General features: G+C 42.8%; 1 long non-coding RNA gene and 1 pseudogene across 3 annotated transcripts in view; one reads left to right on the top strand and one right to left on the bottom strand.

Annotated features, from left to right (window-relative positions):
* Window positions 1-5,290, bottom strand: part of LOC113419635 (uncharacterized) — a 178,153-nt gene extending 172,863 nt beyond the window's left edge. For all 3 annotated transcript variants that reach the window (XR_015749052.1, XR_015749051.1, XR_015749050.1), the window contains exon 1: window positions 4,879-5,290. This is a non-coding gene — a long non-coding RNA (uncharacterized LOC113419635). The remainder of the gene's footprint in view (window positions 1-4,878) is intronic.
* Window positions 5,291-12,436: 7,146 nt separating this feature from the next.
* LOC148131547 (uncharacterized) lies at window positions 12,437-19,233 on the top strand (annotated as a pseudogene).
* The last annotated feature ends 5,302 nt before the right edge of the window (window positions 19,234-24,535 follow it).

The raw sequence follows: 24,535 nt of genomic DNA, 5'->3' as shown, positions 1-24,535 counted from the left end.
CACAGCTTAACAATTGCCTTATTTAGCAATGGAATTGTTGGTCCCCAATTGTGGTCTTAAGCCAAAGTCTGCCTGGAGTTTGTAATTAAAACAGACTAACACCCCCGCCCCCCCCAATAATATCATGGCTCCCTCATCTTTCCCTCACACATAAGTACAACATTCAGGAGATACCAAGCAAAAATGTTGGCGGAACTTCTTACAAAATGAAAGAAGAATGTTCTAGGATGGGTTTTTTACAGATAGTCAGAGTTGGAAGGAACCTTGTAGGTCATCAAGTCCAACCCCACCCAGCCCTGCCTAAGCAGGAAACCCTACACCCGTGATGGCGAACCTATGGCACACGTGCCGGAAGTAGCATGCAGAGCCATCTCTGCAGCATATGAGTCATCACACGCGCACGTGCCTCCCGCCAGCCGATTGTGAGGTATCTGCTGCACATATCTGCCGATCGTGAAGTAACTGCCGCACCTGGGGGGTTGTGGGCACATGTGCAGATTGCATTATGGGTGCAGGTACATGCACGCACACATGCACTTTCGGCTTGTGACGAAAAAAAGGTTAGCCATCACTGCCCTACAACATTTCTTACATATGGGAGACAGTCCAGTCTCTTCTTGAAAGCCTGCAGTGATGAAGCTCCCACAACTTCTGAGGGCAACTTCTGTTCCATGGGTTGATTGTTCTCACTGTCAGAAAGTTTCTCCTTATTTCCAGGTTAAATCTCTCCTTGTTCAGTTTCCATCCATTATTCCTTGTTTGGCCTTCAGGTGCCTTGGAAAATAGCTTGACCCCTTCCTCTCTGTGGCAGCCCCTCAAACTTAAGTAAGGGTGTTAAACTCAAGGCCCGGGGGCCGGATCATACCCGCTGGGTGCTTAAATTTGGCCCGCAGGGCCGCCCTTGAAACAGCAAAGGACCGTCCCGTGGTGCTTCTACCAGCAAAAAAGGAGCTCGCGAGGGCCGCATGCAGCCCTCCTGAACTCCATTTTTGCTGGCAAAGGGTTGCAGGAGGCCGTTCCAGCCGAAAACGGAGATCCGGAGCCCATTTTCGCTAGCAGAGCGCTCAGGCCACCATAGGCGCCTCCCCCCGACATGAGTGACACTTCAAGTTGGCCACACCCACCCTGACCACACACCCCCCCAGGTCAAATACAACCTTGATGCGGCCCTCAATGAAATCAAGTTTGGCACCCCTGTTCTAGGATCTGGCCAATTACCTGTTTACCAGTTTTGCTATTAACTACTACTTAAAAAGGAGTAAATCTAAATAGCTATGACCTGAAGGATCCATCAATTAATAGGACGTACAGGCAGTCCTAGACTTAGAGCCCCACATTTTTTGTGGCTAAGCCAGACATTCGTTAAGTGAATTTTGCCCACATTTTACCACTTTTCCTGCCACAGATATTTTAAGTGAATCGCTGCCGTTAAGTCAGTGACACGGCTATTCAACGAATCTGGCTTTCCCATGGATTTTTGCTTGTCAAAAGGTCGCAAGAAGTGATCACATGGCCTCAGGGCACTGCAACTGTTGTAAACAGGAGTCAATTGTCCAGGGTCCGAATTTTGACCATGGAGATGCTGCAATGATCATAAGCATGAAAAATGGTCATATATCTTTTTTTTTAGTGCCGTTGTAACTTGAAATCACTAAATAAACCATTGTACGTCGAGGACTATTTTATATGCTACTCTGATTGTTCCTGCTCATTAAAATAATCAGAATTATTCCTACAGGCATGCAAATATCCCCATATATATATAGATTTTGTGAGGTACACCATGCAGGGTCTTGCAGTTTGGAGTGGTCTATAAATATTACTCGCGTGCTAAATAAATATATAATCCATTTCTGAGCTTCTCAACTGCTGGAAGAGGAAGGGAGGTCAAAGGGAGATCTGTCTTTCAGATCTTAACAACAGTAGAGAGAAAAGCTTTAGCAAATGCAAACTAGCAACACAGGGGTGGGAGGTGAAATCTCAAAAAAGCAAGCCCGAACCTTTTCTCTATTTACACAAGCATGAAAATCTTTCTGACATATGAGCAACCTGCTTTGCATTAAAAGGATACAATTTCTTTTTAAGTGAGGATGTGAAAAGGAGGAAACTCTCTTCAAATGAGTCCTTTTTTTTCCTACACAAATAACTTGCATCTTTGTGCATTAAAAGAACTCTGGGACAAAAAGGGCACGTATGCACAATAATGGGGAAACTGCTTTTTCCAGTAAAAAGAAAGTTGGTTAAGAAAGGACCTCTCCCACAAATCAGCCTCCACCCAGAAAGATGCAAACAGGCCTAACTTCAAATTCCTAGTTTACTGCGAGATTTTGAGTCAGTTTCTCCAATCTGATCCGATACAGGTAAATTGGGACGACTCCTAGAATCCCCCTCAACCGATCTACCTAGGAATTTTGGAACTCCAAATCTCTTAACTCTTCTAAAGGCATCTCCTTGAAGAAGCCAGCTTTAAATATATATATTTATAATTCAAAAGGAGGCTGTAAATGAAAGCAGTGCAGTATTCTGAGCTCCAGGAAAAGAAGTCCTAGTTAGACAATTAAATAAAATAACAAACAGAACAGGAAGACTACATTTTGTGAAATATTGCAGGCCAAAATAGCCATCATGTCCCTTGGCACTTTGGTTACAGGCTGCAGTTTAAAAAAAGAAATAATCTTCCATTTTATATTACGACTATCAAGGAATAGGCATCTCCTGGCATATAATCATTTATTTTAGTGCAAGCTTTGAGTACTTTTAAATCACATATATCCCCACAGGGTAATATTACAGATTATGAATGTATAAGCAACTCTCCTATAAAAATACAAATCCTGCAACTCTGCATGAAATAAGCGATTTGAAGAACTCTACAAATAAGACCGTGGAAAATTTTAACTTCCATTTGGAAGATTTATTTAAACGTTCTGCAGATCTGTTAAAAACGAGGACCAAAAATTCTGAACAATTAACATTAATGACTTATAACAAAAAAATACCACTGCATCGTAATAACCCTTGGTAATGCAACTGGTTTTATACACTTATACAGGAATTAAGTATAATATTTATATGAACAATATCCAGTTAGAAACCATATCATATTTATTTCATATTTTATGGGGGGAAACTGCTCCAAAGTAAATGGTAGTTTATCAACTGCACCATAAAATAAATTGTTTTCCACCAAATAATCTTCCCCATTAAGATGCACATTTAAAGACAGAAGGTGTTCTGAAACACAATAATAGGAAATGTTGTGACTGTGCCACAAGTTTCAGAATGACACAATGCAAGTTCAGAAATAAGGGCCAAACACAAACATGTCTCAACTTGTCAATTTGAGCCTGGTGTCATAATATTCAGGAGGCAATTTGATTTTGATTTTAAGGATACCCATTCTCTTTCCACGCATTTACTACTCTTTATGTGCATTTACTACTCTTTATGTGCATTTACTACTCTTTGCAACCAAAAGCACAACTATTCCCCTCACTGGGAGAGTTGGATCATCCACATACAGGCACTTCTTGCACAAACATATCTGCCCACCCTATCCATGGGCCTGCTGTGGTTCTTTAGGATGGAACTACTTTAAATCTTGCACATTTTCCTTTAAAAAAAGTCGGCTTGGTCATCCAAACGGGTTTCTTTGCAGGAAACGGTAGCCGGGCTTGAAAAAAAAAAGGGGGGGAGAGAGACTATGTGGACTTTTGGAGAAGACGACGTTTTTTGGGAAAGGGGGAGTAGGGTTAGTTAGCCAAATCTAATTTAGCTGCAAGCGGGAGAAGCGAAGTGGATCACCTTACAGCGATCCAAGGGGAAGAAAAGCGCGCCCTTTTGGATCCCACCCACCCCCACTGGAAACAGACCCCAACTCGGTTTAAGAGAACTATAGTGGGGGAAGAGACGTCGAGGTTGGGAAAGGGGCCACCACCTCACACAGCAAGACAACGCCAACCCCGGATTCCGTGACCCATCCAAGCTGCTCTTGGGGGGGACGGGGGGACGGACCGGCGAAACCCCTTGCACGCGCGCGAAACCCCCCCCCCCCGGGATTCGAGGCGAACCTCGCCTTCCCAGACGGCGAGGACGAGCAAACCCCCAAATCAAATCCAAGCGTGCGACGACGCCAAGGCGCGAACGGAGGGTGGTTTTTCTGAGGGGGGATTTTTTTGGTGGGGGGAAGATGGGGAAAAATAGCCCGCAGAAGGCCAGTTTGGGGTGGTGGGGGGGAAGGAGTGGAATGGATTTGAGGGGAGGGGCGAAAGAGTTGGAATGGGCCAGGGGGATCCGACGGCCGTCTTTCCATCCCTTCACCTCGCCCCCCCCCCCACATTGTAACGAAGGAGGGAGATTTGAGGGGTGGGGGGGGGGGTGCAGATTCTCTTAAAAACGGTCTCAACGCCGATCTGGGGGGGGGAGGGGGTGGATGGAGAGGGGAGGTATCCTCTTCCCCTTGGAAAAGGGCTTCGGCGGGCCGGTCGGGTTGCCTATGCCAAGTAGACAAGACCACCAAGTCCACCACCCGAGAAGGAGCAGGAGCAGCGCGTGTGTCGGCGGATGGATCGCAAGAGGATCTCCGTCCCACTTCCTCCCCGCCCCCACCCCCCTGCGAGCCCCGGCAAAAAAAAAACAAAAAAAAAACCACGCGATGGCCGATTGAAGGGGCACCTGTAAAACTTTCGAGGCAACTCCCGTTAAGGCAACGCGCTGGAAACAAAAGGGCGAAAGGGAGCCATCGGAAAGCGACGGTCGCCGCCGCCGCCGCCGCACCCCCCACCAGCCCCACGCACACCTCCCTCTTCCACCCCCCACCCCCCACGTACCTTCTTCTTCGTCTGCCCCCTTCCCCCCACTCCGATCTCGCTGACTTACCATGCATCCTTCCCTTCCTTCCTTCCTTCCTTCCCAAGAAGGCCCGGCGTCCAAGTTCCCCTTCCCCATAAACAGTTGGGGAGGGGGGGGAGAGGAAAAGCCTTTGCAAAGTTCTTTCGCCGTCTCGATCGGGCTTTATTTTTATTTTTTTTTCCTTCGCTTCCCCCCCCCCCTCCCAAAAACAAAAACAAAAAATCAAAGAAGCATCCAAGGCGATGAGGATGAAGAAGAAGAATTCAAAGAATAAAAAATAGATTTAAAATTAAAATAACACCCCCCCTCCCTCACGGGAGGGAGAGAAAGGGCCGCCAAGCAGGCCGCAAGTTCCTTGCAGCGAGCGAGCGAGCAAGAGAAGGCTCGGCTCGCGCAAGCTTGTTTCCCATGTGCTCGCCGAGGAGCACGCGCTCGCCTCGATGGAACGTGGTGCTGGCTGGAGCTCCGTGACGTCACTGCCCCCCCTCCCCCAAGCAGCTGATCCTGCCCAGCCGGAGCCTTTGCGAGCCAGCGGCGGCTCCGGTGAGGAGGACGTGCAAGTTGGCAGCTCTCGCGTCTTCCATCGAGAGGCGGTGCAAATTTGGTGGGGGGGGGGAGAGGAAGGGAGGAAGAAGAAGAGGAGAAAGGGGGAAGAGCGGGTGGAGATATTAGAATGGACTGGACTGGAATGGAATGCACTGGGATGGGATGGGATGATATAGGATAGGATAGGATAGGATAGGATAGGATAGGATAGGGTAGAATAGAATAGAATAGAATAGAATAGAATAGAATAGAAGTGGAAGGGACCTTGGAGGTCTTCTAGTCCAACCCCTTGCTTAGGCAGGAAACCTTACACCACTTCAGATAAAATGAAGAGAGAGAGAGAGAATAGTTTGTGGGTTGCGCCAGTCGTGAGCAGGTCCCTCTCCATGGGTGCGCTGACCATTGCGCTTGCCAATTTTTCAACCAGGTCTTGCAAGTTTTGCACATTATCCCCATGGTCACGTGATTAAAATTCAGATGCTTGGCACTCAATTCACATTTATGACGGTGGCTGTGTCCTGGGATCATGTGATCACCTTTTTGTGACCTTGTTTCATGCCCCTGTCGGAATCTGATTCGGAGGAGGAGGCCGAGCAGCTGACAGGGAATGGCAGTGTGGCTCCATAGGCTGTGGAAGAAAATGGGAAAGGGCAAAGTCTGGCTGGGCAGAGCAGGGGAGAGGTAGAGCAAGGGAGAGGGAATTCGGAGGAAGACCCAGGCCCACTCCCTCTTCATCCTAGGGCATGCAGGGAGGAATGGAGAAGGGAGCAACGTGGGTTGCATGGCTTACGGGGGGTGGGGGAGTTTTTCTCCAGCTGAAGGTAACCAGGAGTTTGGGGGCAAAGTTGGAAATAATAAAGGGACTCTTCTTGATTATTTGACTGTGTTGGCTTTGTGCCACACCCCAGGTCATCATACCTTGAGAAAGTCAATGGGGAAACCAGATTCACTTAACAATCGTGTTACTAATTTAACAACTGCAGTGGTTCACTTAACAAATGCGGCAAGAAAAGTTGCAATATGGGACAAACTCACTTAACAAGCGTTTCACTTAGCAACAGACATTTTGGGCTCCATTGTGGTCGTAACTCGAGGACTACCTGTAAAAGCACCATCACATATCCCCTGCTTACCTTTCTGGAATATTGGTTTCATTTCATGGAGGAATTGTTGCGCTTTGCACTTCGACCTTGTCTAAAGTCTGCTGATGAGGCAACCACTTTGGTTCCAATATTCCAAGGCCAGTCACAGTTCACCAAAAAAGGGTGGTCTTCTCCTAAATGAGACCATCAATAAAACCATTTAACCCTGTTGACTGGACGGGTGGCAGTTTCAGGCCAGACACGGCAACCTTTAGAAAGTATGGCTGAAGAAAAGAAAAAAACACCACCCATTACATTGATTTATGACGATATGGATTTTTCCGCTTGCCGAACATCACGGTGAGTGTGATGAATTTGTAGATTTGATGTATGTTTATTTCTTTAGTTCCATTAGCGATTTTAAACCCGGTTTTGGCACACGTAAAAATTGTAAACTGCTGTCGAGTCAGTCAACAATTGGAGCTATATACCAGCCTAGTAAAGAAATTACAGGTAAACCCTCAACTGACAACCTTATTTGGGGCCTGGATTTCCATTGCTATTTAGGCTGTTATTAGGCGAATCATTCCTGATATTGCAGTCTTTTTTTTGCCAGGTGGGCTTACTGAAGTCTGTAAAATCCAGATTGGGAATCTAAATTCTGGGAATTCAAGTCCATAAACCTTAAAGTTGCCAAGGTTGAGAAGTATTGCCTTGGAGGCATCTTAGAAAAAGGGTTCCCAACCCCAGGTCCATAGACTAGCATCGTGGCATGCCAGAAACCAGGCCTGGCAAACAAGCGAAACCCCATCTGCAGGATGCAGCCAGCATGCAAAACCATGCCCTGCCCGGTCTTAGAGTTAGAGTTTCAACTCTAAAAAGATCAGGGTCAAGGGTGACAAGGAATTATGTGTCTCAAAGTCAGCTATACCCAGGCAGTGCCGGACATGTTAACTCCCAATAAATCTTTTTGAAGTTTTGGAAGTTTGGCTCGAGACTCAGGACTTCATTGGGGTTAAGTGCCGGAATCCTGACATAGAGTTAGAGTTAGAGTTAGAGTTAGAGTTAGAATAGAATAGAATAGAATAGAATAGAATAGAATAGAATAGAATAGAATAGAATAGAATAGAATAGAATAGAATAGAATAGAATAACTTTATTGTCACTTTGAATGTACACTAATTGGCATACATTAAAATGAATTTTTGTTGCATAGTTTTCAAACATACGGCTCTCAAAGGGTCTCCACCTCCAATATACACTACATAAACACGACAAAATGAATGGATGGGATGGATAGATAGATAGATCAACAGATAGACTTAGACTTGGAATAACTTTATTGTCACTTTGAATGTACACTAATTGGCATACATTAAAATGAAATTTAGTTGCATACGGCTTTCAGAGTGTCTCTACCTCTAATATACACTACATGAACATGACATGATAAATGAATGAATGAATGATGGATGGATGGATGGATGGGTAGGTAGATATGGTAAATAGATAGGTAGACAGACAGACTTAGAATAACTTTGTCACTTTGAATGTACACTAATCGGCATACATTAAAATGAAATTTCATTGCATACGGCTCTCAAAGGGTCTCCCACCTTTAATATACACTACATAAACATGACAAATAAATAAAAAATACAAAATTATGTATATACCCACATATATTATACGACATAGAGAAACAGCACAGACTAGTTTGGATATATACATGGTTCATGGTGAGAAAAATGAATCTTGCGAGTTTACCAAATGGATGGCCTAGGGAACAAAGTTGTTAGAGAATAAGGTAGTCCTGCTAGAAATACTCTTAAACCTCCTCCCAGAGAGGAGCAACAGAAACAGACCATAAAGTGACTATGTGGAGTCTCAAGCAAGCTTCCTATAATCTTCTCCGCTCTCCTCACCACTCTCCGTAGGGACTTTCTATCTGAGGCACTGCTGCCACCAAACCAGACAGTGATGCAGTTTGTTAAAACACTCTCAGTTGTGCCTCTGTAAAGAGTGGCCAGAACAGAAGAAGAAAGATGTGCCCACTTCATCCAATGGAGGAAATGCAGGCGCTGGTTTGCATGCTTCTCTAAGGATGACGGTCCACGAAAAACCTCTCTTAGAACCGGTTCCTGGTGCCCCAAAGGTTGGGAGCCACTGTTTTAAAATGGTTTCGCTGAATGCCAACTGGATCAGAAAAAGACAGGGGAATACTGAAATGTTAGCAAGTATCAATACAGGTAGCCATCAGCTTACAATGATTCATCTACTGACTTCAGAGTTACAATCGCATCAAAAAAGTGACTTATGTCTATTTTTCACACTTTCGGCTATTGCAGCATCCCCTTGGTCACATGATTTAAAGTCAGATGCTTGACAACTCACATTTATGACAGTTGCAACGTTCTGGGGTCATGTAATCCCCTTTTGCAACCGCCTGACAAGCAAAATCAATGGGGAAGCCATTGACTTAACAACCATGTTACTAACTCAATAACTGCAGTGATTCACTTAACAAATGTGGCAAGAAAAGTCATAAATATTGGTGAGGGGGGAAGAAACTCACTAAATAAATGTCTCACTTAGCAACATAAATTCTGGGCTCAGCTGTGGTCGTAAGTTGAGTTGTATTGCAGAAGGATATTGTTGCCCAAAACAGGTGTTATTTTATGGAAAGCCTGCAGAGTGCTTATTGTTATAACCAGATAGGTAAGGCCTCCTTCACATTGATTTACATCTTCTTCAACTCAAATTGGAACAGGTCACTTTTTACAGCAAGGGTCTTCAAACTTGACAACTTACAAGATTTGTGGACTTCAACTCCCAGAATTCCTCCTCCAGTCATGTTAGTTCAGGAATTCTGGGAGTTGAAGTCCACAAGTCTTAAACTTGCTAAGTTTGAAGACCCTAGTTTTAGAGACTGGTTCTCCTGGATTCTTTAGTGCTACTTTTTGATTTTGTGATTTGAGAAGAACCACTTGGAGATCAGGAATTGGATCTACCTGGTCCAATGGGAAAGGCTTCCCTGCCTAGATATATTTTTAAGACTCACCAGTCCACCTACCTCAGATCATTTCCAATATTTTTATCAAACTAGCTCGATACCCGTGCTTTGCTACGAAACTATGTGGTCGAGCTTAGTTTTTGGGGAGGAAAATAAGGGAAAAAATATTCTGCCTCTGCCTACCAACATCTATTGTATTCATCTGGCTAGCGTCCTGTCAGTGTGTGAGAGAGTTGAGGGCTGTTTGGAAACTGAAACACTATTTGCTATGTGAGAAGAAGGAGACAGCAAGGAGCCAGGCTTAACTCAACTGTTCTGTACTAAAGCTGCTTGGTGCTGTGTAACTAAAACTTAAACTCCTCTCCTTTGCTTGTCTTTTGCATATGGGGAGGGGGAGTAGAACTCCTTAGCATCAGAGCGTGTTAATAATAATATACAAAATACTAATGCTCTGATGGTCATTTTCAAAAATTCTTTTTTTAATGAGCACCTAGAAGCCAAGAGGAATGAATGTACATGCCAAATTTCAAGTTTGCAGGCTTTACAGTTCTGGAGATTTTGTGATGATGCGTGAGTGGTATTTCGCTTTTATATATTACAACTCCATATTTCATAAGGGCCTTATCTTTAACACATCTTAACATGTCACATCAATCAGGAAGGTGAAATTTAAGTACAGATACAGATTAAACAGAGTTGGAAGGGATCTTGTAAGTCATCTAGTAGTCCAACCCCCCCACCCAAACAGACCCTACACCATTTCTGACAGATGGCAGTCCAGTCTCTTCTTGAAAGCTTCCAGGGATGAAGCTCCCACAACTTCCAAAGGCAACTTCTGTTCCATTGGTTGATTGCTGTCACTGTCAGAAATTTACTCCTTATTTCCAGGTTGAATCTCTCCTTGTTCAGTTTCTGATGATTGAAATCTCAGGTCAAGTGGGTTTATGCTACATGGTCCTGTAGGAAGTTAGCACCTACCCGTCTCCTAGAAAAATGAAATATCCTGGTAAATATTAAAAAGGCAGAATATTTCCTCTAAAAAGAGTAGAAACTCAGAAGCAGAAACTCACCTCAGAAGCAGAAGCTCACCCCCACCTTTGTTAATGGGTGGGTCCTTAAGGCCTGGGCCAGAATACTTTACATAACAAAGGTCTCCAGGTAAAGCTATAGCAATTGCCAAAAGCCCTTTTCAGTACATCATCATCCAGCAAGACTCAACCAAGCCTGGAACTCAGGACAGCCTACAGAGTTGCCCCTGCATGGCCCCATGGGAGTCTGACAACCAATCAGAATACAAGCTTCAATTCAAATCCCAACAAAGGTTATAAAACCAGGCACTCTCAGCATATCAGTCCCTTTCTTGATCTCTTCCTTCACCTTGAAGCATGTGATCATCCTTCCTTTTCACTCTGGAGCTCCAGGCCATGAGGTCCTGTCCACCATTAAACCTTCCAAACAGCCTCCATGTTTCCAGTGTCTTTTTCCCCACTTGGAACTGAACCCAGAAGGATAATTCTTCCAACAGTCCATTTTACTGGAAAATACAAGTACTTCTCGATCTTATAAGAGCTTCATTTAGTGACTGTTCAAAATTACCACGACACTGAAAAAAGTGACATGACCATTTTTTACACTTATGACCATTGTAGCATCCCCATAGCCATGTGATCAAAATCCAGACACTTCCCAGCTGACTCATATTTATGACGGTTGCACTTATCTGGGGAAGCTGTGACCTCACCTTTTGGGAAGTTCTTGACAACCAATGTCAGAGTTGGGAAGCCAGGTTCACTGAACAAGCACATTATCGACTGAAAAACCACAATGATTCCCTTAACCACTGTGGCAGGAAAGGTCGTAAAATGGGGCAAAACTCACTTAACAAATGTCTCACTTAGCAACATAAATTTGAGGCTCAATTGTGGTCGTAAGTCTATACTTATTTCATAATAAAATTCTCAGGGCACTTAGATTTATTTTACTAGAATTGTTTATATTCTGAGAGAAATACACTCATTAAAAAAAATTAAATCCAGATTGGAAATCTAAATTATGGATCGAGGGCTTTGTTGTACATGTTGCATTTCTCACCTTAGGTGTCTGAGACAACCTGCATTTTAAGAGCGACAGATATGCATAGTGTGGTTCCAGGGTAGTCTAATTGCTTAAAATTCACCAGAGGTGGTATTCAGCAGGTTCTGACCAGTTCTGGAGTACCGGTAGCAGAAATTTTGAGTAGTTCAGAGAACCGGCAAATACCAGCTCTAACTGGCCCCGCTGCCATCTATTCTCTGCCTCCTGAGTCCCAGCTGATCGGGGTCTTCTTTTGTTGCCCTGCACAGGAGAATGGAGCTGGAAAGCAGGTTAGTGGGGTGGGGTGGGAATGGAGATTTTGCAATATCCTTCCCCAGTCATGCCCACCAAGCCATGCCCACAGAACTGGTAGTAAAAAAAAATTGAATCCCACCCCTGCAATTCACTCATCATACTGAGCATTTAAAGAGAGATGAAATTACTGCTTGTTTTTAAAGTTCCCAATATGAAAACTTGCTTCTGCCTTTTCTGTTTCTGTTTTTTTTAACTTCGTCCTTTTTCATCAAGCAGACAATGGCACAGAGGAAATCTCTAAGCAGAATCTCCCTGAGATCCATGTAGAATCCTGGGAAATAACAATGGATGGATTTCTGCAGCCCGGTGGTTTATGTAGCTGTAAATCCAGCCACCAAATACAGGTAGTCCTCAACTTAGGACCATAATTTATATTGCTAACCCAAGTAGTTGTTAAGTGAGCCGCATTCAATTTTGCAACTTTTTTTTTTTTTGCAGTGGTTCTTAAGTGAATAGCCACTATGTTAAATAGAATTTAAGTTGTTTCTCCTTGCAAGGAGACAAATCACCCTCCAGTGCCAGATTGAAATTAGGAAAAGCTTAATGCCAAGAGCAAATGGAGGTGAGTGGACAGAAACATTTCAATCCTATGTATTTATTTTTCCATTTGTGGCTTGGAATTGAGGGTCCTGCAGATGGTTATTTCCCTCTTTTTTAAATCCCTACAAAACCTTCCCACTCAAGTAGAATAGTAGACCAGTGTTTCTCAAACAAGTCAACATTTAAGATGTGTGAACTTCAACTCCCAGAAGTTTCAGAGTTGAACTCCACCCATGTTAAAGTTGGCCCATTTGAAAAACACTGAGACAGGCTGATGGGAATCCCTGCCTAAAGATATTTAGAATAACAGAGTTGGGATGGGACCTTGGAGGTCTTCTAGTCCAACCCCCTGCTTAGACCGAAAACTTTATATCATTTCAGACAAATGGTTTTCCAATCTCTTCTTTAAAACTTCCAGTGTTGAAGCATTCACAACTTCTGGAGGCAAGTTGTTCCACTGATTAATTGTTCTAACACTTTGGAAATTCTCCTTAGTTCTAGGTTGCTTCTCTCCTTGATTAGTTTCCATCCATTGCTTCTTGTCCTGCCCTCAGGTGCTTTGGAGAATAGCTTGATTCCCTCTTCTCTGTGGCAGCCCTGAGATATTAGAACACTGCTGTCATGTCACCCCTAGTCCTTCTTTTTATCAAACTTAACCTGTTTCATCAAATTTACCCATGTAGTAGGGCTATATTGCTATTATCCTGCTCATCTTCTCACCTTTCTCATCTTCTCACCTTTCCTACTACCTTCTCCCATTAGTATCTTATGGTTTATGACCTATGACTTATGACTTTGCTGTTTGTTGGTACACTGAGAGCTTATGCATCGGAGACAAATTCCTTGTGTATTTACGGAAATCACACTTGGCCAATAAAGGAATTCCAAATTCCAGATTCCAAATGGGAATTGGAATTTAGCTGTCTTCAGTCTGATTCCAAGAACTTGGGAATGTCACTTTTTTACCCCCTCTGGCAGTGAAGACAGCCTCTGAGTCCCCGTGATTCAATTTCCCCAGGTAATTTGATGCTGGAAGAGAAGAAACAACAGTATCACTTTTATACTGTTCCTTTTTAATTCCACCCAGAGCCCTCAGCTAGGCTTTGCAAAGTATCAGGCACTTCAAAACAGAGGTGACTCATCACAAATCCAACTTTATTTAGCAGGAGGAATCAAGAGCGGATTTCCACACACAACCCCTTGTCCTTCACCTTTGCCATAAAAATATCTCAGCCAAGCCCTTCTTGTTTAGGTCATGTTTACTACTGGGGGTCTGAGCCTCCCACTGTTCTCTCGATTTCCATTCTATTGTCCTTTTCCACAATATTCCACCCCAAATATTGATTTTGGGTAGAGTACTAGAAAAGATACCATTGTGGTTTTTGGGGGGTCATCTGAATTCTTGCAACTTGAAGAAAGAAGGAGGGGAAAAAAAAACAAGGGAAAAAGCAAAAATAAAACTGAAAAGCAGAACCCAAACATTATGACTCTTTAGTCCAGGAATGAACGAAAATAGTCAACAAAACAGCCAAAGTTCCTGGAATAACAAGATAGTGTGTTTTCCATCCTGGCTAGGAGCAGTAAAAGATTAGGCTTGTGTTCCTTGTATGAACCTAGCTTTTGAGTAATTCCCTTTAATTGTGGTTTACAAGGACAACACAGACGCCTAACATTAAAAGCCTTTGTTGAGCAAACATTTATCCCAAATAAACTGGGCTGTGTTTGTTTTCTGCAGGCTTTCTCCCACACTGGTGAGTTGTTGAAGGAAGGCCTCAGCCTGGACTTGATGACAGGGCTGTGAATGCAGCCTTCTGCTGTGTGATTAGATGCTCACACACATTAACACCAGATGTAATTCACTTAAAATGAAAGAGTCGTCAAGGAGGAAATTAAAAAGGAGGCCAGTGGTTTGCCTTCATTTAATTTTGCAGGAGGGAAGCCAGCGTGCCTTCCAGGCATAGCTGGATTCTTTGGAGATGGTGAGGTTGAGCAAAGTTCTAATAGCAGAGGACTGAGAATGAGAGGGAAGGAAGGAGCAGGGGAAGGGGGAGGAGGAGGAGAAAGGGAAGGAAAAGGAGAAAGGGGATTAGAAGTGGGGAGAGGAAGAGAAAGAGAAAGAGAGAAATTGGAACTGGAAAAAGGGGAGGAAGAGGAGGAGGTGGAGGAAGAGAGGGAAGGAGAAGAAGAAGGGGAATTGCAAGTGGGAAGAGAAGGAGAAGAAGGAGAAGGGAACTTGGAAATGGAAAGAGAAAGAGGAGAAGGAAGATATGTTCTAAATAAGTGATTGTTGGAAGAATTATTCTTCTGGGTTCAGTGGGGAAAAAGACACTGGAAACATGGAGGCTGTTTGGAAGGTTTAATGGTGGACAGGACCTCATGGCCTGGAGCTCCAGAGTGAAAAAGGAAGGATGATCACATGCTTCAAGTTGAAGGAAGAGATCAAGAAAGGGACTGATATGCTGAGAGTGCCTGGGTTTTATAACCTTTGTTGGGATTTGAATTGAAGCTTGTATTCTGATTGGTTGTCAGACTCCCATGAGGCCATGCAGGGGCAACTCTGTAGGCTGTCCTGAGTTCCAGGCTTGGTTGAGCCTTGCTGGATGATGATGCACTAAAAAGATTGCTTTGGGCAATTGCTATAGCTTTACCTGGAGACCTTTGTTATGTAAAGTATTCTGGCCCAGGCCTTAATGGCCCACCCATTAACAAAGGTGGGGGTGAACTTCTGCTTCTGAGGCGAGTTTCTGCTTCTGAGTTTCTACTCTTTTTAGAGGAAATATTCTGCCTTTTTAATATTTACCAGGATATTTCATTTTTCTAGGAGAGGAGTGGGTGCTAACTTCCTACATGATAAAGTTTTAGCATGACTCTAATTTCAGGACTGGCAAGCTTGACACTTCACAACAGCATTTACTGAATTATGTTAGTGCTGCATTCATGAAAAGAGGGATACCTATTACTGCAGGATCCACTTCCATTTGTCTAATTCATCCTTACTCTGAATAGCAGCTCCTGCTGCTCAGCTCACCTCCAGATTATTTCCTATGGTACTCCTTTAAAACATTCTGCCAAAGCTAATAACACATGTAAGAAACCATCCCCCCCATCTATACACACACAGACACACACAGACACACACAGATGTTGTACAACTACCATACAATGCCAACAAGAACTCTGGGCTTCAGCATTTTAACATTTTACTTTTCTACACTGATCAGGTAGTCCTAAACTACAACTGGTTGGTTAATTACTGTTCAGAATTATGATGAATCCCTTTGGACAATATATAGACTAACTCCTGCCCAGGGCAGGAATTCTTAGATAACTCCAGACAAATGACTGTCCAACTATCTGGAGGAGGGGATCTAGTAAATTAAAGTTTATCTGCAATAAAGATATTGGGCCAAAGCTCAAAAGCAAAGCACATATTTTTTTGCAGAAAGTATATCTCCATTTCAAAACAAGGATCTCTTCCTCCTGCTGTCCAAACAGCCATCTCTCTCTCTTTCTCTCTCTCTCTCTCTCTCACACACACACACACACACACACACATATACACACAGTTATGAAATGTTCCTAAGATATTCGTGACGATGATGCATTTATATTTTATCAACTGTTTGTCACTGTTTCCTTTAAATACCTCCATTCATTATCTTTCCCCCTTTAATATTTTCTTATTGGGAGTACATCGCTTATGCCAACTCCCCCAGTGATTAATGCCACTTGAATTGTAGCAGCAGGACAAAAATTGTCTTTCTATTTTCAGTAAAAAGGAAGGGCTGGGGATTTAGTCTGGAGCCAAAATTCCTCTAATGATCATCGAATGACATCACCTTTCTCATCTGAACAATGACAAAATGCCAGATTTAAATAGTTTATTTCAATGGACCGACCGCTCTGGGTTCCCTCTCTTCAGGCCTAGGCACCAATTTCACCAAATATACAATAGCGTTGGTATTATTGTAGGACAAAGTAATGCTATATAATATAAATTAATCATGGATGGTATTTTATTTCTATATGGCTTTTCATTCCCCCTTTCCCAAAGCCCAGAATATGTTATTAAAAGAGCATTACTGATATTCAACAGTACAGATAATGAAATTCAGTATGAGATGGAGCTATTGGTCCAGAATATACCATCCTTGTTCAAATGTCATGGTTAGATAGATAGATAGATAGATAGATAGATAGATAGATAGATAGACAGACAGACAGACAGACAGACAGACAGACAGACAAACATAGACATAGACATAGACATAGATGGTATAGAAATAGAAATATAGATATAGATATGGATAGAGATAGATAGATAGATAGATAGATAGATAGATAGATAGATAGATAGATAGATAATAGATAGATAAAGAGAGGGGTGTGTGTGTGTGTGTGGGCGTGTAATTCCAAAAGACAATTGGACTTTCTTCATGTTTCCTTTGAAGATGTTTCGCTTCTCATCTAAGAAGCTTCTTCAGTTCTAAGTGACTGGTGGGGAATGAAAGGATTTATATTCTTTGCAGTCATCTGGTCATTAGCGTTCTCAGGGTTGGTCTTTGGGTTTCTTGAGAGTCATTGAGGCTGCTTGAGAGTTTGTATTCTCAGAGTCACCTTAAAATCGTGTGAAAACTTCTTGAAATTGATGAAAGGGCTGCATTGTAAACAGGAGATAAATGGCATGGTATCTCTCTCCTCCTCTGCTGAGGAAGGGCTGTTCAAATTTAATATAGATGGCCTCTTTGACCCCTCTTTCAAACCAGTTGACCTCTCCATCCAGAATGTGAACTTTATTGCCTTCAAAAGAGCGACCCTTGTCTTTCAGATGCAGATGGACTGCTGAATGAATTGTCCTGATGGGTTTGTTTTCTTGTGTTGTGTCCACTCTGAGGATAGAGCTGAATTAAAACTGAGGAAGCTTTTTTGGATGAGAAGCAGAATGTTTTCAAAGAAAACACCAAGAAAGTCCAATTGCCTTTTGGCAAAAAAGCACCTTTGCTCAGTGTGAAGATCTGAATTAAAGCAATGTGCCCTACTACCCAGGGTCATGTAAATTCAACCCCAGATATTGTGTCCTTCCCTTGAGATCAGTGTTTCTCAACCTTGACAACTTTAAGATGTATGGACTTCAACTAGCAGAATTCTGAGAGAATTCTGAGAGTTGAAGTTGGTTGAGATCCACACATCTTAAAGTTGCCAACGTTAAGAAACCCTGGTCTAGAATCACCAGAATTCTCCTCCCAATCTTCTCGGAATTAGTGTAAACATCTCAGTTCTTATCGCCTCTCCTGGTACAACCTAGCTTCTAACTGCCTTTCACTACACCTGTTTGATTTTTTTTAAAGTTCTTCTTAAAACATAGAATCCCAAACTGGACATGGTGTAAGAAGCGAAACGTGATCTTGCAGAATGAAATGGAAAAACAATTTCCCATCACTTGGAATGAAATGAAATCCTTTGAAGTTATATCTTTAAACATGATTAACAAAAATGCATCATCATCATCATCATGATGCAAAATTACTGTGGGACTTCCGAATACAGACTGACAAAGTTTTGGGACACAATACCCCAGATATCATGATTGTGGAGAAGAAAAGAGTGTGGATTGTTGACATTGCCATACCTGGTAACAGCAGAATCGACGAGAAACAACTTGAAAAAATCACCAGATATTAGGACTTGAAAATTGAACTGCAGAGACTCTGGCATAAACCAGTGCAGGTGGTTCCAGTGGTACTCGGCACACTGGGTGCTGTGCCTAAAGACCTAGGCAAGCATTTAAAAACAATTAGTGCTGACAAAATCACCATTGGTCAGCTGCAGAAGGCCACCTTACTAGGATCTGCTCGCATAATCCGCCAATACATCATATAATCCTAAACGCTTGGGAAGTAGTGATTTGTGATACGAAGCCCAGCATAGTTATCTTGTTTACTGTGTACACTGTTGTTTTGTGTGAATAATAATAACAATAACAATAACAATAACAACAACAATAATAATAATAATAATAATAATAATAATAATAATAATAATAATAAATAATAATAATAATAATAATAATAATAATGCACTTCATGGACAGTTCCTTGAAAAGATCCAAGGAGAAGTAGATAAGGAAAAGGCCTGGTTATGCGGACCAATGGAACACAGAAGAAAGAGACAGAAGGCCTGATTCTTGCAGCCCAAGAAAAAGCCATCAGAACAAATGCAATCAAAGCCAGAATAGAAAAACCTGCTGATGATCCCAAATGCAGACTCTGCAAAGAAATGGATGAAACCATTGATCACATACTGAGCTGTTGTAAGACAATCGCTCAGTCTGACTACAAACAACGCCACAACACATTCGCTCAGAGGGTCCACTGGAACTTGTGTCACAACTACCATCTGCTTGTAGCAAAGAATTGGTGGGATCATAAGCCTGAAAAAGTGGTCGCAAAATTACTGTGGAACTTCCGAATACAGACTGACAAAGTTTTGGAACACAATACCCTAGATATCACGATTGTGAAGAAGAAAAAAGTGTGGATCGTCGACATTGCCATACCTGGTGACAGCAGAATCGACGAGAAACAACTTGAAAAAATCACCAGATATCAGGACTTGAGAATCGAACTGCAGAGACTCTGGCATAAACCAGTGCAGGTGGTTCCAGTGGTACTCGGCACACTGGGTGCTGTGCCCAAAGACCTAGGCAAGCACTTGAAAACAATTGGCACTGACAAGATCACCATTGGTCAGCTGCAGAAGGCCACCTTACTGGGATCTGCTCGCATAATCCGCTGATATATCACGCAGTGCTAAACGCTTGGGAAGTGTTCGACTGATGATTTTTGATATGAAACCCAGCATGGTTATCTCGTTTGCTGTATACACTGTTATTTTTTGTGAATAATAATAATAACAACAATAACAACAATAAAAATAACAATAAAAACAACAACAATAACAATAAAATATAAAAATAATAACATTCATTTTGAAGCTGTGAGCTAAGGGGTATTTTTAGATTTTGGATTTAGTTTTCCTCTCTTCCAGTGCAATGAAGTGAAATTCTCTGAGGTGAAGGAACAAAATCTATTAGCCAGTTTTGCCTATCAGAAACCTGGACTGTTGAGTCACTAAAGAGCATAGGGATGTCAAACTCAACTTCATTGAAGGCTGGATTAGGGTTGTGTTTGAGCTTGTGTGGGAGGGTTGGGGGGGGGCGCGGCCAGGGGGGGCATGACCAGGTCAACCTCACTCATGTCAGTGGCGCCTGTGGCGGCCCGAGGGCTCTGCCAGCAAAAGCAGGCTCTGTGTTTTGCCTGGGATGGCCTCCTGCAACCCTCTGCCAGCAAAACCTGTGGCCCTCCCGAGCTCTGTTTTCACCGGCAGAGGCACCGCCCTGCGGGCCAGATCTAAACACCCCACAGGCCGGATCCAGCCTTGAGTTTGACATCCCTGTCTTAGCAGATCAACAGGAAGAATAAAGCCAGGCTTCCTGGATTTGAAGTGAAAGCATCCTTAGTGGCGCTGGCTATACAACAGCTCCTTAAAAAGCATCTAGCAAAGGAACCTGTTGCTGTTTCAAATCGTCGATGGCCAAACTGTTTTGGTTATTAGGATTTTTCTTCTTTGCCTTAGTGTACACCAGGGGTGGGCAACTATGGCCCTTTTATGAATTATGGACTTCAACTCCCAGAATTCCTGAGCAAGCATGGCTTACTCAGGAATTCTGGGAGTTGAAGTCCATAATTCATAAAAGGGCCATAGTTGCCCACCCCTGGTGTACACCCACTGCCTCCCTGTAAATTGAAAACGTCGTTCTGTATCATCGATGGAGATTCTCAATCCTCCAGTTGACGGTTGTCCCAAAGGTTCTTTTCAAAGGGCAACTGGACTTTCTTGGGGTTTTTTCCCCTTGAAAATGTTTCACTTCCCATCAAATAAGTTTCTTCAGCTTATCCTTCAGAGCAGGGGTCTCCAACCTTGGCAACTTTTAAGTCTGGCGTACTTCAACTCCCATAAATTTTGGGAGTTGAAGTCCGCCAGGCTTAAAGTTGCCAAAGTTGGAGACCCCTGCTTCAGAGAACTGAAGAAACTTCTTGAATGACAAGTGAAACATTTTCAAGGGGGAAAAAGTTCAGCTGCCTTTTGGAAAAGCATCTTTGGGGTGACCATTCTGTTTATTGCAAGTTGAGATGGTAGTGAGCCATGTCTTGGTCTTCTCCATGTGAGAGTTCTCAAGGATTTGAGTCTGTTATCCCACGCCTTATTTTTAAGTTCTCAAGTCTAAACATAGCTTCTTCCTTCTTTCATGCAAGTTTCTAGTCCCCAATCCTATGTCTGGTACTTTTTCAAAGTGATTCCACTTCCTCTGAATCTTTCTTGAAACACAATACTCAGAAGTGCAAAACCTGGTGGCCTCTAGCTATGTGGAACTCAAAGTAACCCTCAGCTACAATTGTCCCAAAAGTGCTTTTTTTCCCCCCAAGAGGCAACTGGAGTTTCTGGTTTTACTTTGAAGATGTTTCGCTTCTCATCCAAGAACCTTCTTCAACTCTGAGAAGCTCTGAGAAGCTTCTTGGATGAGAAGCGAAAGGTCTTAAAAAGAAAAAAGAAAAACCAAGAAAGTCCAGTTGCCTCTTGAAAAAGCACCTTTGGGACAACTATGATCTGGATGACTTGATGATCTCCATAGACACCAGCCACAATCCATACTAGCAAAATCATATTGAGGAGGGTTAGTCTTGAATTTTCTATTTGTATTTCTGAACAGTGGTGGTATTCAATTTTTTTTACTATCAGTTCTGTGGGCGTGGCTTGCTGGGTGTGGTGTGGTGGGCGTGGCAGGGGAAGGATACTATAAAATCCCCATTTCCACCCCACTCCAGGGGAAGGATATATTGCAAAATCTCCATTCCCTCCCCATCCCACTAACCTGCTTTCCAGCTCCGTTCTCCTGTGCAGGGCAACAAAAGAAGACAATCAGCTGGGACTTGGGAGGCAGAGAATAGATGGGGGCGGGGCGAGTCAGAGGTGGGATTTGCTGATTCTCCAAACTACTCAAAATTTCCGCTACCAGTTCTCCAGAACCTGTCAGAACCAGCTGAGTTACCACCTCTGCTCTGAATCAGGGAAGAATCAAAAAGAACAAGAAAGGGCTCTTCAAAGTGTAGACATGACTGCTTATTTCACACCGTATTCCTCTGCTCTTGATTTCTCCCTTTAGAAGGCTGAACGCAAACACATCCATACAATGAAGCACTTTTGCACTCAAACGAAGCCGAACTATAAATGTTGTAGACTTTGTTTCCCTTTGCTTCTCTCATCTGTAGTTTCCTGATAAAAGGATAATACAGGCATGTATGCACCGAGGAAGCAGGAGGTTGAGTCCAAGACTGTCGCTTGCAAGCCAGTTAGAAATGATGGACACCAGTAGGCAAATCATAATCAATATAATGTGGAACAAGGACAATGATATTCCAGTCATGATATCCTAGACTGGCTGACATGGATCTTTTCCTATCACCTTGCATTCAATTCAGGAGCTCCGTGTCTAAGATTCTATCATAAGGACTTCAGGAGATTAACCACTCTCTCTATATATAAAAGTGAAATACCACTCATGCATCATCACAAAATCTCCAGAACCGTAAAGCATACGAACTTGAAATTTGGCACTTATGTTCCTCTTGGCTTCTAGGGGATCACTAAGAAAGGATTGTTCGAAATGACCACCAGAGCATTAGTATTTCGTATATTACTATTAACACGCTCTGATGCTAAGGAGTTCTATTCCCCCTCGCCACCTGAAAAGAAATCTGTTCCAAATGCAAAACACAAGCAGAGGAGTTTCAGTTTTAGTTTCACAGCAACAACCAACTTTAGTACAGAACAGTTGAGCTAAGCCACGCCCAGCCTCATTGCTGTCACCTTCTTGCTCACACAGCAAATACTATTTCAGTTTCCAAACAGCCCTCAACTCTCTCACACGCTGACAGGACGCTAGCCAGATGAATACCAATGGATGCTGGTAGGCAGAGGCATAATTCCCCCCCCCTTATTTTCTTCCCCCAAAACTAAGCCCGATCATAGTTTCATCGCAAAGCATGGGTATAGAGCTAGTTTCTTATATTCTCCATTCACTGTTATACAATTTGGGGCAAATCAATGCTTCAAAGTAATCTATCAGATATTAAGTTCCACCAAGCTAGATTCAATTTCTGATCTCTGTATGGATAAATGTCTTCCGTCTCAACCTGTCTCTTTTTGCAAGTCCCAGGCTTTTCGGAAGAAGTCCAGCGATAACATTCAATTCATCTTTCTTCTATTTTCTATACGACCAAGCTGAGTTTATTGCTAAGATGGCTACTCAGCTATTAAAAGAGATTCCTCTCCTGGGAAATTGCCCTCTAGACATGATCAATGAACCTGAGAGCAAACAGGGAACACGAACTCCTGCAGAGTTATCCTTGTTGGTATGGTCCAAGGAAGAGATAAGAACTGCAATCCAGATTTGGGGTAAGGACAGACAGGCACAAAGTAATTCTCCCTGGAAAAGAAACTCTCATCCTAAAGAGAAGAAAAAATTTGTACATCCACCCACCCACCCACCCGGATACAGTTTACCCATAAAAGTACTTTGGAAAGCTTTTCTGAAATATTGCAGAAATGCTTCTAAAAGCTGCTCTGTTTCATTGCACCAATGGAATATATAGTGCTTTAGAACAAATCAAGAGGTAAGCACCTTAGCAATATCCCAGAATAATTAAGCCGTTTTACTAGGCAGATAAATTATCTCAGTCAGTTTAATCTGTTCTTGCCAACTGTTACTCTGTTTGAAATGTGTTTGGTGTAAATGGAGTTTCATGTTTTCTTAAGATACCTCGGCTTGCAGAAATCATTGTTTGGGTGAAGGAAAAGATTCAGAGATCTGTTAGTATTATTAATACAGAATTTCTTTGGGGAACAAATTCTGTGTAAACCTAACTCCAATTTTTTTGTCCAGCTGCATAACTCAGGAAGGATACCCTGTGATCAACTCCCTTTTACTCATAAAATGTAAAGATACATTTTAAAGCTCTTCAAAACTCTGTGTTTCTGATGAGAAGAAACGGATTATATCTACATACTCTTTAAACAGGGTTAGAAAAGTTATAATTCTTGCACGTATAAATTTGGACCTCAGAGTCCCAAAGGTGCTTTTTTTCGGGAGGCAACTGGACTGCTTTGAAGACCTTTTTGTCTCTCATCCAAGAAACTTCTTCAGCTCTGACTGGATAGTGGGGGAATGGAAGGATATATATTCCTTGCAGGCAGGTGGTCATTTGCATCCTTTTAGAGGGTCCTTGAAGCACTTGGAGGTTTATGGTGTCCTTTTAGCGTCACCTGAGTAGTGCTCCTGATTCCTGTAGTCTGCAATTATTTTCCTCTGGAAATCCATTCCTTATTCCCACACCATTCAAAAGGTGTTCATCCCAAATTATATAGCTAAAAGGCTACAGGAACCAGGAACATTACTCAGGTGGCCCCAAGGACACAGATAAACCTCCAAGTGCTTCAACAGCCCTCTAAAAAGATGCAAATGACCAGCTGTCTGCAAGGAATATATATCCTTCCATTCCCCCACTTTCCTGTCAGAGCTGAAGAAGCTTCTTGGATGAGAGAAGTGAAACGTCTTCAAAAGACAAAACAAGAAAGTCCAGTTGCCTCCTGAAAAAAGCACCTTTGGGACAACCCCCACTGTTCCCCACAAATATAAAGATTGTGTACTTCAGGTTAATGCTTCCTGCCTCAGATTATGTGGCTTGGAAGTTTGCAAGAGTATGAATCCTGCCTTGTAAGTTTGAAAGTGATACCCTGTCCAAAACACATCACTTGGTGTGTCTTTGAAGACTGTCAGTCATCCAGGCAAAGAGTTCCACATATTGCAATGCATTTTTTGGGGGAAACCCCTGAGGTTGGCGTGGCGAGAGTTGGTACATTCCTATGACTCTCTGCATAACCGACTTGCTCTGATTGATGAAGCTGCTTGGATGAGCAGTGAAATGCCTCAAATCAACAAAAAAATATAGTCCAGTTGCCATGATTTCAATCTTTAGATACCTTTGCCTGCATTGTC

The sequence above is a fragment of the Notechis scutatus genome, chromosome 3 (assembly GCF_049901735.1).
Source record: "Notechis scutatus isolate UNSWTSFEM ecotype Mainland chromosome 3, rNotScu1.2, whole genome shotgun sequence".
Lineage (NCBI taxonomy): Eukaryota > Metazoa > Chordata > Lepidosauria > Squamata > Elapidae > Notechis > Notechis scutatus.
Note: the sequence above shows the minus strand (reverse complement) of the source record. Positions and strands in the feature narration are given on the sequence as shown.